Source organism: Cornus florida, unplaced genomic scaffold, assembly GCF_030987335.1.
Source record: "Cornus florida cultivar Cherokee Brave unplaced genomic scaffold, ASM3098733v1 CherokeeBrave_3.0.0_Hap2_Chr02, whole genome shotgun sequence".
Classification (NCBI taxonomy): Eukaryota; Viridiplantae; Streptophyta; class Magnoliopsida; order Cornales; family Cornaceae; genus Cornus; species Cornus florida.
This window is the reverse complement of record NW_026775572.1, coordinates 88,681,049-88,693,284: the sequence shown is the minus strand read 5'-3', so window position 1 is coordinate 88,693,284 and position 12,236 is coordinate 88,681,049. Positions and strand designations below refer to the sequence as shown.

Here is a 12,236-nt window from a genome sequence, read left to right as displayed (position 1 = left end):
TGTGATTGGGGCAAGAATAGCTGAGAGGCCCGCTAAATGATGTCTTGATAGGCAGATCGAGTCAGCATTGATCTGGAGAAGAATGCGGTGTCAAATGCTAACTCGTGCTCGATAGTCATGTGTGCATATCGTGGCGTGAGTCTATCACGCTGTAGATGAGCTGGCTGAATAGGTGGAGCCGACTGAGCTGGCTGCTCAGCGTCTCTATGTGGTGGAGATGGTGATGGAGTGAATGTTGGATGAGCCGGCGATGGGGGTGGAGTAGGGTGTAATGGCTCCTCTGTATGAGAGGGCTGCGCAGTCTCCCCAGTCCGCTGTCGGAGTCTCCTCTGTGTATACTCGGGGTTAGGATCTTGGACATGAGATGGGCCAGCCCCATCGTCAAGTCTGCGGCTGGAGCCGTGACGGTGTCTATGTGCTACCCTCTTAACGCGAGCCATAGTCTGCAAATAGAAATTCAGAAGTTAGTGCCAACATATATAGAATATAAAGTACAATATAGAAATATATATGTCAAATAAGATAGACAAAACAAAATATCGCATAATTCTAAGCAAGTGGCAGAATATGAAACATGCTAAACAATGTGAGTATGAAATGCATCCAATGTGGAATATCACAGGCATTGGGTATATATAAGATAGCATGAACATAAGATAAGATGAATGAAGTGTGTATATGAGATCTGTGAAATTCGATCAATCAGAAAAAGAAATGAGATCGATCACAAAAGTTGGATCGATCGAAGGTTGGGTTGGATCAATCACAAAATTTGGATCGATTAAAAATTAGTTGGATCGATCGCAAATCTTCAATCGATCAAAAATTTGTTCGATCGATCGAACAGTGCGACGATGAAACCTAACAGTCACAGATCTGTGACTTTTGAAGCATGGAGCCCATACGAATGAGTTCGTGGACCCTCCAACAACACAAATCAAGCCTAAATGCACTTTAAACGTGGCACAAATGCCCAAATCTAATAAAATCTTCAAAATCTATGCACACATATACACACACATATATATATATATTGACATGGATGCTAAAGCTTTGAGAATGGAAGATTCAACATGAGAGCAACATGATGACGACATTTGAAACAAGTATTGATGCATGAGAGTTCAAATCTAGGGAAGGATGTCTCGGATCTTACCTCAAGAGGGCGAGAGAATGGAGAATGAACTGAGAAGATTTGAGATGAAGAAGATGGAGATGAATTGAGATTCGAGATGCTTGGATCTCGCCGGAGGAGTTGCCGGAGATAGGAGAGATGGTTCACAGTGAAGAGGGACGAGAGGCTAGGGTTTGGTGAGTGGGATCGATCCAAACTATCGATCTCTAGACCCTTGGATCTGTTTTTAAAAACATTTCTCGACTAGTTTGATTGATCGAAGATGAGTTGTGATTGATCGAACTTTGATGAACTCTTTTCAAAGTATTTTTGGATTTTTTTTTTTTTGAATTTAAATTTAAATTTAATTAATTAAAAGCTAAATAAATTAAAATATTTTTGAATTTTTGGAAACTTGTTGAAAATTAAAACAAAATAAAATGAGAGAGAAAATAGAATAAAATGAAAATGAAAATATTTTTGGATTTTTGAAAAGTTGAAAAGTTAAACTAAAGTTAAAACAATGAAATGAAGATTTGTGATCGATCGAAACAAGAGTTTGATCGATCAGACAGAGAGCAAATATATGCAGGTTTTTGGTTCAAAAATTTGGCTAAGTGTTAGAACATGAGATCGATCGAACTAGAAAGTTGGATCGATCGAAGAACTTTCAGATCGATCTTGGAATGTTTCGAACGATCAGATAGAGAGCTAAAAATATGCAGGTTAATGCAGGCTCAAAATTTTTCTAAGTGTTGAGTCATGAGATCGATCGAACTTGGAAGTTGGATCGATCGAAGGTCTCTTAATCGATCTTGGAGTTGGTTCGAACGATGGGACAGAGAGGTGATTTGGATGCAAGTTTCTGCAGGTCGAAAAATTTTCTAAGTGTTGGATGCAGAGAAGAGTTTGATCGATCAAACTCAAGTTTGAGATCGATCGAACTTTGCCAAATGCTCAATAATGACATGAAAGCTTATAAAATCCTCACCAAAGTTCCTTGAAATGCATATGAACCAAAAACAAGTATCTAGACTTCGTAAGAAATGAAATGAAAGATAGAAATGGGGGAGGAATAGGGTTTTGACGCCCTACGAATGCTTTTGCTAGTCTTTAACGTCTCTAGCAAGATATTGGGCTCTTTTAGCCCGGATTAAAGATCTTATGATGCATCCCCTCTTTGTTGAGGTGATGGATGCTTTGAACTCCGCCCAACAAATGGTTCTTTGAAGAACTTGTTGGACTAAGCTCAAAAGACGTCTTTGGTCCCTTGTCTATGCAATTACAACCTTTGGGCTTCCACGCCCTTTCAAAGTAGGAGTTTGAAACAAGACTTTTAGAATGCAAGGTTGAAGATGATCCTTTGAAAGTTTTGGTTTTACACAAAAGCTCATTTCCTTTACATTGAAGATCGTGACATTCATCTACAACATTAACATCTCCTTCATATTTGTCAAATGAATTGGGTGTGGGATTAAAGATATACAACTTCACCTTCATATGGCCAAATGAAATCTTCATTATCCCCGTCCTACAATTGATGTTGGCATTAGCGGTTGCCAAGAAAGGACGGCCAAGGATAACGAGAATTTGGCTCTTAGGATTGGGAACCGGTTCCGTGTCTATGACAACGAAATCAACCGGGAAGAAGAATTTGTCAATCCTTATCAAAACATCCTCAATTATACCCCTAGGTTTCTTAATGGATCGGTCGGCAAGTTGCAAAACTACTGACGTCGGTTTCAATTCATCTGAGCCCAATTTGACATAAACCGAGTATGGAAGAAGATTAACACTTACTCCTAAGTCAAGAAACACCCGATTAATGATATGATCCCCAATAATGCATGATTTAGTGGGTGAACCGGGGTCCTTAAACTTTGGAAGAGTGTTATGTTGCAAAATTGAGCTTACTTGCTCGGTCAAAACCACTTTTCTTGGTGCTTGGCTCTTGTTCTTCTGCTTTTGGGTGCACAAGTCTTTCAAGAATTTGGCATAAGCCTGAATTTGCTTGATTGCATCCAATAGTGGAAGATTAACTTTCACTTGCCTAAACATTTCCATGATTTCATTGGTTTTTGCCTTTTGCTTGTCTTTTGAAATGGATCCTTTTAAGGCATCCGGAAATGGAACCTTTGGTTCAAACACTTTTTTAAAATTTTCTTTTGAACTCTCCTCAATACAAGAAGTTTTCAAATCATTTTTCAATAAAAGCTTTTCAACATCCTTTTTCAAAACTTCTTTGTCAAGCACATTTTTTAAGACTTTCTCATCTACAAGGTCATGTATATACAATGAAGGAGGAATAGGATATGAAACGGGACGGGTGACAACTTGAGGTTGTACCGGTTCACTCTCTTCATTAGACACTCCAACTCGATTGTTCACAATCTTACCACTCCGTAAGGTAGTCACTGCATTAACATGTTCAATGGCATGGCCTTTCGACGAGGAATGGGTTTCCACAACACATTGTTGCTTAGGTGGGGCATTTATAGGTATCTTTCCCTTCTCTCTTGCATTGAGAGTGCTTGCTATTTGCCTTACTTATGTTTCTAGCTTTGCAATAGATTGAGAGTGAGAATGAAGGAATTGAGTGTTAGCCTCTAAAGTGCCCAAAGCATTCAAAACTTTCTCTTCAAAGTCGAGACTTCTAGTATTACCTTGGAAATAGGATTGGTTGGGAAAATGAGAATTAGCAAATTGATTCTCTTGTGATTGATAGGGTCTATAACCTTGGGATCCTTGGTTTTGAAGTGGAGGTGGAATGTACTTCCTTTGAAAACCGCCTTGGGAAGGGTTTGAGCCCTCTCCTTGGTTTTTCCAAGAGAAATTCGGATGATTCCTCCAACTTGGATTATAATGAGTACCATAAGGATTGTTCCTTTGGTTCACAAAAGCCGCATTGACTTGTTCATTAAGTTCACTTTGCACTTGTCCGTGAGGACAATGAGAAGTTGAATGAAGAACACTAGAACAAGTGATACATGTTTCTTTTGATACACGACGAGAATGGTTAGGGAAGGAAGATACTTGGTTCGCCGAGTTTTGGTTAATCAAAAATTGATCAAACCTTTGAGACAAAGACTTCATTTTGGCGGCTATTTTATTTAAATGTTTGACTTGATGTAAGCCAACACTCTTCCTACCTTGTGAATTTCTACCATTCTTGGATGATAGTGTTCTATGCAAAGAATTTTCACTCATACTTTTATAGAGACGCCACACATCATCCTTATGCCTATTAATGTAAGAGCCACCCATGGAAGCATCAACCATACCCTTATAGTTGTCCGATAAGCTCCCAAAGAAGTACTGAACTAATTGCCATTTGGGCATATCATGATGTGGACACTTCCTAAGTAATTCATTGAAGTGTTCCCATGCCTCATGAAATGTTTCTCCATCCCCATGTGAAAATTCTCGAATTGAGGTTCTTATGGCATTGGTCTTAAAAATCGGATAGTACTTCTTCAAGAACTCTTGTTGCATTTCTGCCCAAGAAGTGATTGAAAAAGGCCTAAGATTGTTAAACCAATACTTTGCCTTGTCTTTTAAGTGAATGGAAAAAGTTTGAGTCTTAAAACCTCTTCCGGCATGTCCGTATATTTCACAGTGGAACATACTTCAAGAAACTCATCCAAATGCTTGTAAGGTTCTTCACTTGGAAGTTCATGATAGTTAGAAAGCATTTGAATGGTTTGTGGCTTAATTTCATAATGATGTGCTCTAAATGGAGGCAATTGGATGCATGTAGGTGCATTATATTCATTAGGCACATAGTGATCTCTTAAAGCAAGAGGTGGATTAGCTACTTGAGTTGCAACATGAACACCTTGGTTTTGAATTCCTTGATTATTGACGTGAGGTTGTGGAGCATACATTGGCCTTGGCATTCCATGTGGAACTTGACCTTGTTGTTGTGGTGGTTGGTGAATAAATGGCCTAGGCATGCCTAATGGTACTTGTATGTTCTCATTGTGCACATTGGGATGAATGATACCTTGTTGGTTTATGTGACCAATGTCCTCAACATGATTATCATTATGGTCATCCATTGAAAGTTTGGCTCTATTTGAACTTTCTCTTCCCCTAGGATTTCTAACGATAGATTCATGATACAAATCAAGAGGGGCAAGAGTTGGTCTCATTGAACGACGCCCATGCATGCACAATACAAAACACAACAAACACAAAGAATGACAAACACTATGCCTTCACAACAATGCAATTAGACTTCTTCCACAAACATTAAATTCATACTCCCATACTTTAACTCAATGATGCAAAACAATAAAAAATAAGCCTCCACACGGGCTGACGATTTAACTGAGGGATTGAGTAAAGAAAATCTCATAAAGGTCCTTTAGCACTTCAACTCCAAATTTTAAAGCCTAGCTTAGCAAATTTTTTTTAAGTTTTTAGCATTTTTCCTTTCTTTGCTTGCTTGAATTAAATGCTCAATGGCTCATTTGCTTGCTTCTTCTCCAACAATGCACCTTGTTAAATAAGAACAACATAATAAGTAACCAAAAAGAAAAATAAAAATGAAGTAAAAACACGATCAAAAGAGTACTAATCCTAATCCATTCCACAAATCCGACGTTGCCAAATCTAATCAACAAATCCCCAGCAACGGCGCCAAAATTTAACGGAAGACAATGGCCATTCCTACACACCAAAATTGATGTGTAGTGAATGTGCGGTTCAAGAAAAGCCTTTTTGGGTCAAGTTTAAATTTATAAAAACTACTACCAACACTACTACTAACGTAGTAAGAGTGAGTAGGGATCGTCCCAAGGGACTGTGAGGATCGAGTAATGTCTTGGAATCACAATTAGGGCTAGTAGGTCGAGTGATCAAACAATTGGTTGGTTGGTTGATTAAAGAGCAACTAAATTAAACTAAGTAATAGCAAAAGAGTGCAATTAAGAGTAAGTGAGAGAGAGAGAAAGAGATCTTGGGGTTTAGAGATCACCACCAAGCAATGCATTTCTATATCATTGACAAGTGATTAATGAGGGCAAATAGTGGGTTGCAATATTAGTGTGGGTGTATTTGGTTGATTCAATAAGCAAGGATGACTAGTTAAGCATGTATTGTCTAAACATCATGTGAAAGGCACAATATATCTAAGCTATGAAGCATATATTGTCTAAACAACATGTGAAAGGCACAATAAATCAAAACATGTCATTAATCCTTTCATTAAGCTCACAATCCAAATGAAACACAAGGATAGAGACATATGCTAATTGCATTCAAAGCTTGGATCATCAAACAACAAGCATAGATTATCCTCTCATTTAACATTACACTACAACTACACTACATCTATACTACTAGCATGAAAATAAACTAGGGGAGAGGCACAATCCATCAAGAGATAAGCATGAACCATCAAGAAAATTACAAAAGCATTCTTTTAAGCACAATGTTTTGACAATCTCTAAATCTATGGCATCAATTGTAACGACCCGGTCATTTGTCTTCCTTTCCTTTTTCCTAAAATTTTACGAATGAATTTTTTTCATTTAATTTTCTTTTCTGAGCTCTATTTCATGTCGCTTAGTGTCATCTCGAGTGCTCGGAATTGATTCCTAAGACTCTTTTCTGTGGATTGACAACTTCTTTTGAGGACCGAGTCATTTTTCCATTTTTCGTTTTTCGACACTATGCGTTATTTCGTCCTTTTCCCTATTCTGTCTTATCTCCGTTTGTCAGTTTTTGGCACAACCTCACTTCTCATGCTCGGAGTTGATTTTTGACTTCACGTGCCTTTATCTTGAGTGGTTTCCACGAAATACGTATCTTTACTTTTGCAAGAAAGTACTCTGGTTGCTCCCGGTGTCCATAGGGGCATGGATGCAAAGTTCTTTGAAATTATTTTCTTTTCTTGGGGTGTTTTTCATAAATATCTTTTGAAGATATTTTATTTCAGGGGTTTTAAGAAAATATTTTTGGAAGATATTTTCATTTTGGGCCATAAGTGCAGTTTTCACTTTTTGAAGGGGCTATTGTGCAATTAATGAAAGTTATTGCAAAATGTCTTGTTTTGAGCTTGGATCCTCGTACAGGATTCATTTTCACATTTTGTCAAGTTGTGTACTCTTGAAATTTCCTCCTGGACGATGTTTTCCTGTTTCAGGGTTTTTGGCCCCGATTTTTGCCAAACTTGTTTTGGACATAACTTTCTGCTCGGGACTCAGTTTTTGACGCTATTTCTTCCATTGTTCATATTTTATTATTTTGAATCTTTTTTGTTCACAAAGTTTTGCCATTTGAGCGCGTTTGCTTAAATTTTACTTTTTCGGACCCGGCGGGGCCCGTTTAGGGCACTTTTTGAGATTTCTATAAAAGGGGGGTGAGATATTTCATTTTTCATCTTCTCCCCTCTTCATACACGACCTGGAGCTCCCATGGCAGCCCAAGGGGTGCTGCCATCTTCTCTCTCCTCTTTTGGTTCACTTTTCCTTGATGGAAAGTCTTCGGCCTTAACGTTTGTTGTTCCCCTCGGCGTGCTCTACCTTTCCCCCTTATTAGAATTCAGTTTTGACCATTTCTTGAGTTTGGTTTTGAGGTCAAGTTATGATTTTGATGAGGCTTTCATGGGGGTTATGTTCACGACGTTGTCCCCTACAAAACCTAGTAGTTTCGTCGAATTCGGAGCCGTTTCATTTTGATGGCTTTTGAGATTTTCATCTCAAATTGAGGTAGGGGATGTTCTAGGTTTAAATTCTTGTTATATAGCATGCTTGTGATGCTTATACTACTTGTTTGCATGATTAAATATATAATCTAGAGATTTTATTATTTATTTTTCTTGTACGGGATCTAATTTTTCCGGTTGCTCATGACTTGGTTTAAACATGTAGCATGATTTTATATTGCCCCTTGATATGGTCATTGTCGTGTATTAAAATTGGAACATTTGAATAAGTATTAAAGATTTTATTTAATATTTATCTTAGGTGAAAGATTAATTCACATGATCTTAACTAGCTTAAAATTAATATGTGTTAGCATATTATATTAGACCTTAGCATGCTCTTCAACATAGTTGAATTTGAAAGTAATTGGAGGTGTTTTGAAAATTAGTAATTATTAATTAATTTGATTAATTAATTTGCCCCGAGTGCACTATTCACTCCATTTGAATTCTGACTTGATATTCTTAATCTACATGCCATATAACTTCACATATCTTTGATTTAGAATATTTGGTGAGGTTTTGAAATCTTTTATTTAATTAATTTCCTTGTTTAAGATTTAATTCTCATAGTAATATACAACTTGGAATTGAATTGTGGCATGCTAGAATATGAAGCTTTGGTGTGGTTGTTCACATATATTAAATTGGGATTAATTGCATGAGAATTGCAACCTTTATTTTATATTTAACTTTAGTGAAAGTTTAATTTACATAGGTGTAACTTGCATGAAATAAGCTTGTAATGTGATATTACATTAGTCCTTGGCATGTTCTCTAAGATATGTTAAATTGAGAGCATTTGGTTAAGTTTGAAAATCTAGAGATTTTAATTAAAAGAATTAATTAAAATCTATTTTGTGATCCCATTAGCTTAATTAAGGTTTTAACTTGATGTTTGTATTGGCCATGACTTGTTTACTAGTATATATATTAATTTGGGACTATTTGAAGTTGTTTTAGAACCTTGGGATTTAAAATAGCCTGATTTAATTAAAGTTCTACTTTGTTGTTCTAACAACCTAATTGAGTTTTAGAATGGATATAGGTGATGACCTTGCCATGTCCTTTAACATGTGTTAAATTGTGGTTAATTGGAATTGAATCAGAATCCATAGAATTTAATTGTGTTTATCTATTTAAATTCTATCAATTTGCTCCATGATCTAGTTGTGTTTTAGAAATGGTTTCTATATTCAAATCATGGACTTAGACTTGTTGTATATTCATTTGGTTATGTTTTGAACATTGGATAACATAGTTGCTATGTTTGTATTCATCAGAATATATTTCCCTTATTGAATATATTGTTGCCTTGTATAATGATTTGCACACTTCGTGTTTAACATCTTTCATGCATAACGTGTAACGAATCGCACACTGAAGATTCGACATTCATCATATCATATTAGTTGTGGATTTAGAGCATGTATTGTATAGGTTTCCAAATTTGGTTGTGCTTAGTAGATAGTTGATTATCGTGCATATTCCTGTTGATATATGTGTTGTTGCACAACTTGTTGATTTTGGAAACTTGGGGATGTTGTTATTTGACTATGGCTAGGACGTGGTTCTAGTACGGGGGACAGTCCCTCTATATATAGTCTAGTGCGCACATAGGGAGGTTACCCATGGGCTAGTAACCCTAAAGTAACTATGTTGTCGGTCTGATCTGGCGTGACGTCCGAGTATCCACTTTGTTTGATTTCGCATTTCATTTTCAAGTTGATAACTTGATGATGTTGTAACTTGTTATTTCTTCGTTGTCATTCCATTTTAAGTTACAGGATGTTAACATTGCCAAATTGTGCTTTATGCATTGTATTGGAAGTTCTAATGTTGGTTAAATTGCATCGATATTTAAAATCGTGTTTTGATGTTCTAATAAAGCTTAGGATTGATTATATTGATTCATTTATAATATAGACGTTAGGTGGCATGAACCATTACTGTTATTTTGTGCTTTAGATTCTAAGTTGATGGCCTTGAGAACTTAAACCTTGTTGCATTGTATAACATGCTCTTTTGTTGTTAAATTGCATGGATAATGTGATTTTTGTTAACTTGTATTCAAATATGCTTTTGTCATGTTGTATGGATTACTCTAGACCTAGTTCAATTATATTAAAAATGCAATTCATGTTAATCTCTGCTCAAGCATTCCTCTTGTCGTGTTCTTTGGATTATCCCAACCATGATTCGTTTTATACACGTATGTATATCGTGATTCTTGTTGCTTAGACTTTAAGGTAGCTTAGGATGCTCCCCGAGTCTCACTTGAACATAGACGTTAGGTGGCATGAGCCCCTTTAACATGTTTCTCCTTAAGGTGATAAATTTGTAAAATGCTAGGTCAATGCATGCTCATTTCCTACGAGTAGCTTTATGTTACTCACCCCTACGATGCTGGGGCATATTTCAGGTACGAAGACTTGGTTCGTGACGCCTAACATTCCTTGGATGTCATGTAGCTTTCAAGTTTTCATTTCATGCAAATGTTAGCATAAAATGTCATTTTGTAGACTTATATATCAAAATATGTATATTTGATTCCATGTATGTAATGTGTACTTAAGTACACTCCTTTCAATGTATTTGATGTGTATGAGATGAGGCCGGAGGCCAATAACATGTATATTGTATTCTATGTACTTTTTAGCTTCATAGAATATTGTGAAAATCTTGAAAAATCGCAAGTCATTGCTTCACCATGGTTGTATCGGGTGTGAGAATTCCGTTTTCATTCTTTCATAGGGTCTTATAAATCATGTTTGAAGTGTGGCCAAGGGCCAAACAGTCATTTGATCCCGTTTTGTATTTTGGATTCTGAGTTTTCATTCCAAGTTTCATTTTTGCCTTTTTGCCCGTTGGGGTGTCGAATTTTGTATAGGTGGTATTTTTAAGTCGTGGACCATTGTACCACGTCTAAATAGGTAAGTTACATTTGCGTGCATGGTCGTTTCTGGGCAAAACCTTATTGTTTGTGTTTTGAGCCTCTTGTGAATTCATTTCGCACTTTTTTTGCATATTCTGATCTAGGGGCATTATAGACTTTTCACGGTGGTTTTATTTTCTTCTTTCAACATGGTTGAATAGAAACATGATTTTAGGGGGGTTTCTTTTTCGTGTTTTTCCAGAAAAAGCCATCTTGGCATCGGAAATCGCATCCGAAGTTCAGCTCTTAGTTTTTAAATTTAGCAGCTTTTTGGACCCTCTGGACCAGTTTTCTTGGGAGGGCATTTTGGGTATTTCACAGTGATTTTTTTTTTAATTTTTCTCGCGTGTCACGTAGAAAACTTGATTTTGAGGGGGGTTTCTTCTTTATATTTTTGCAAAAAAGTTCATCTACGCCTCAAAATTTAGCCTCTGTTCTGGATTTTTCTAAAAAATTACCCCACAGCAGCTTTATGGCTGCTGCTGACAGCCATGGTGCACCCAGCGTGTGCACGGCATGCATGGGCGTGCGCATGGGCGTGCGCATGGGGCTGTCATGGTCCCTTGTCGGGCCGCCGCGACGTCAATTCTTCTTTTGGGCTTTTCTCCTTCGTCCAGACTCCGATTCAAGTGATTTTTTTTTTTTAACTTGACTAATTTTTCGCTGTCTTTCTAACGGTGTGCTCGGTTGCACCTAGTTCTTTTTGAATAATTACCAGTTTACCCTTTTGCCTTAAGTGCTCGTTTTTCTTCGTCATGCCGTTTCTCCTTCGTCCGGACTTCGAATCATGCGATTCTTGAGTTCATCTTGATTAGATTTTTATTATCCTTCCAATGATGTGCTCGGTGGCACCCGAATCTACAGTTTTTAGAAATGACTATTGATAAGTGCTTAAATGTTGCACATTTCAGCACCTAAGCTAAGGTATTTCAGTCTTTGCATCTATCTTAATTTTATATTTTAGTCCTAATTTATGTTTATGTGTATTTCAGGGCAATAAAGTTAAAATGAGCTAAGAACGGTCCAATTAAGCCTTTTTGGAGTTAAGCAAAGATTTTCAGACAATGGCACAAAGCGGTCAATTTCGGGCCTTTGATGATGTTCCCAAAGATGGAGAAGCAAACCAAATAGCCCGGGGCAAAAATGGAGCTGAATAAGGCTTAAAGGAATTTGTCAACTCTGGGGGGATCGATCCCCAGGGTGGGGGATCGATCCCCCAGGACTTAGCAACATTACAGTTTTTATTTAATTTTTGGGCTCATTTTGGGAACTGTTGGGCTTTAATGAGATTGTTACTTAAGGCCCAGTGAGCCATTAGATTAGGGTTAGTTTTAGTTTTTATTTAGGTAAAAGATTATTAGAGAAAAAAAGAAAAAAGTTTTATTTTATTTTTTTTTCTGTATCGTAGTATCGTATTTTCTCTCTGGAAAAACACGCGAAGAAAGGGAAAAAGAAGAACAGGCTAGGGTTTGGAAGAA

The 12,236-nt window shown here is 37.0% G+C and overlaps 1 pseudogene; it reads left to right on the top strand.

The window, feature by feature from the left end:
* The first annotated feature begins 4,451 nt into the window (after positions 1-4,451).
* Positions 4,452-4,550, top strand: LOC132297999 (small nucleolar RNA R71; annotated as a pseudogene).
* Positions 4,551-12,236: the final 7,686 nt, after the last annotated feature.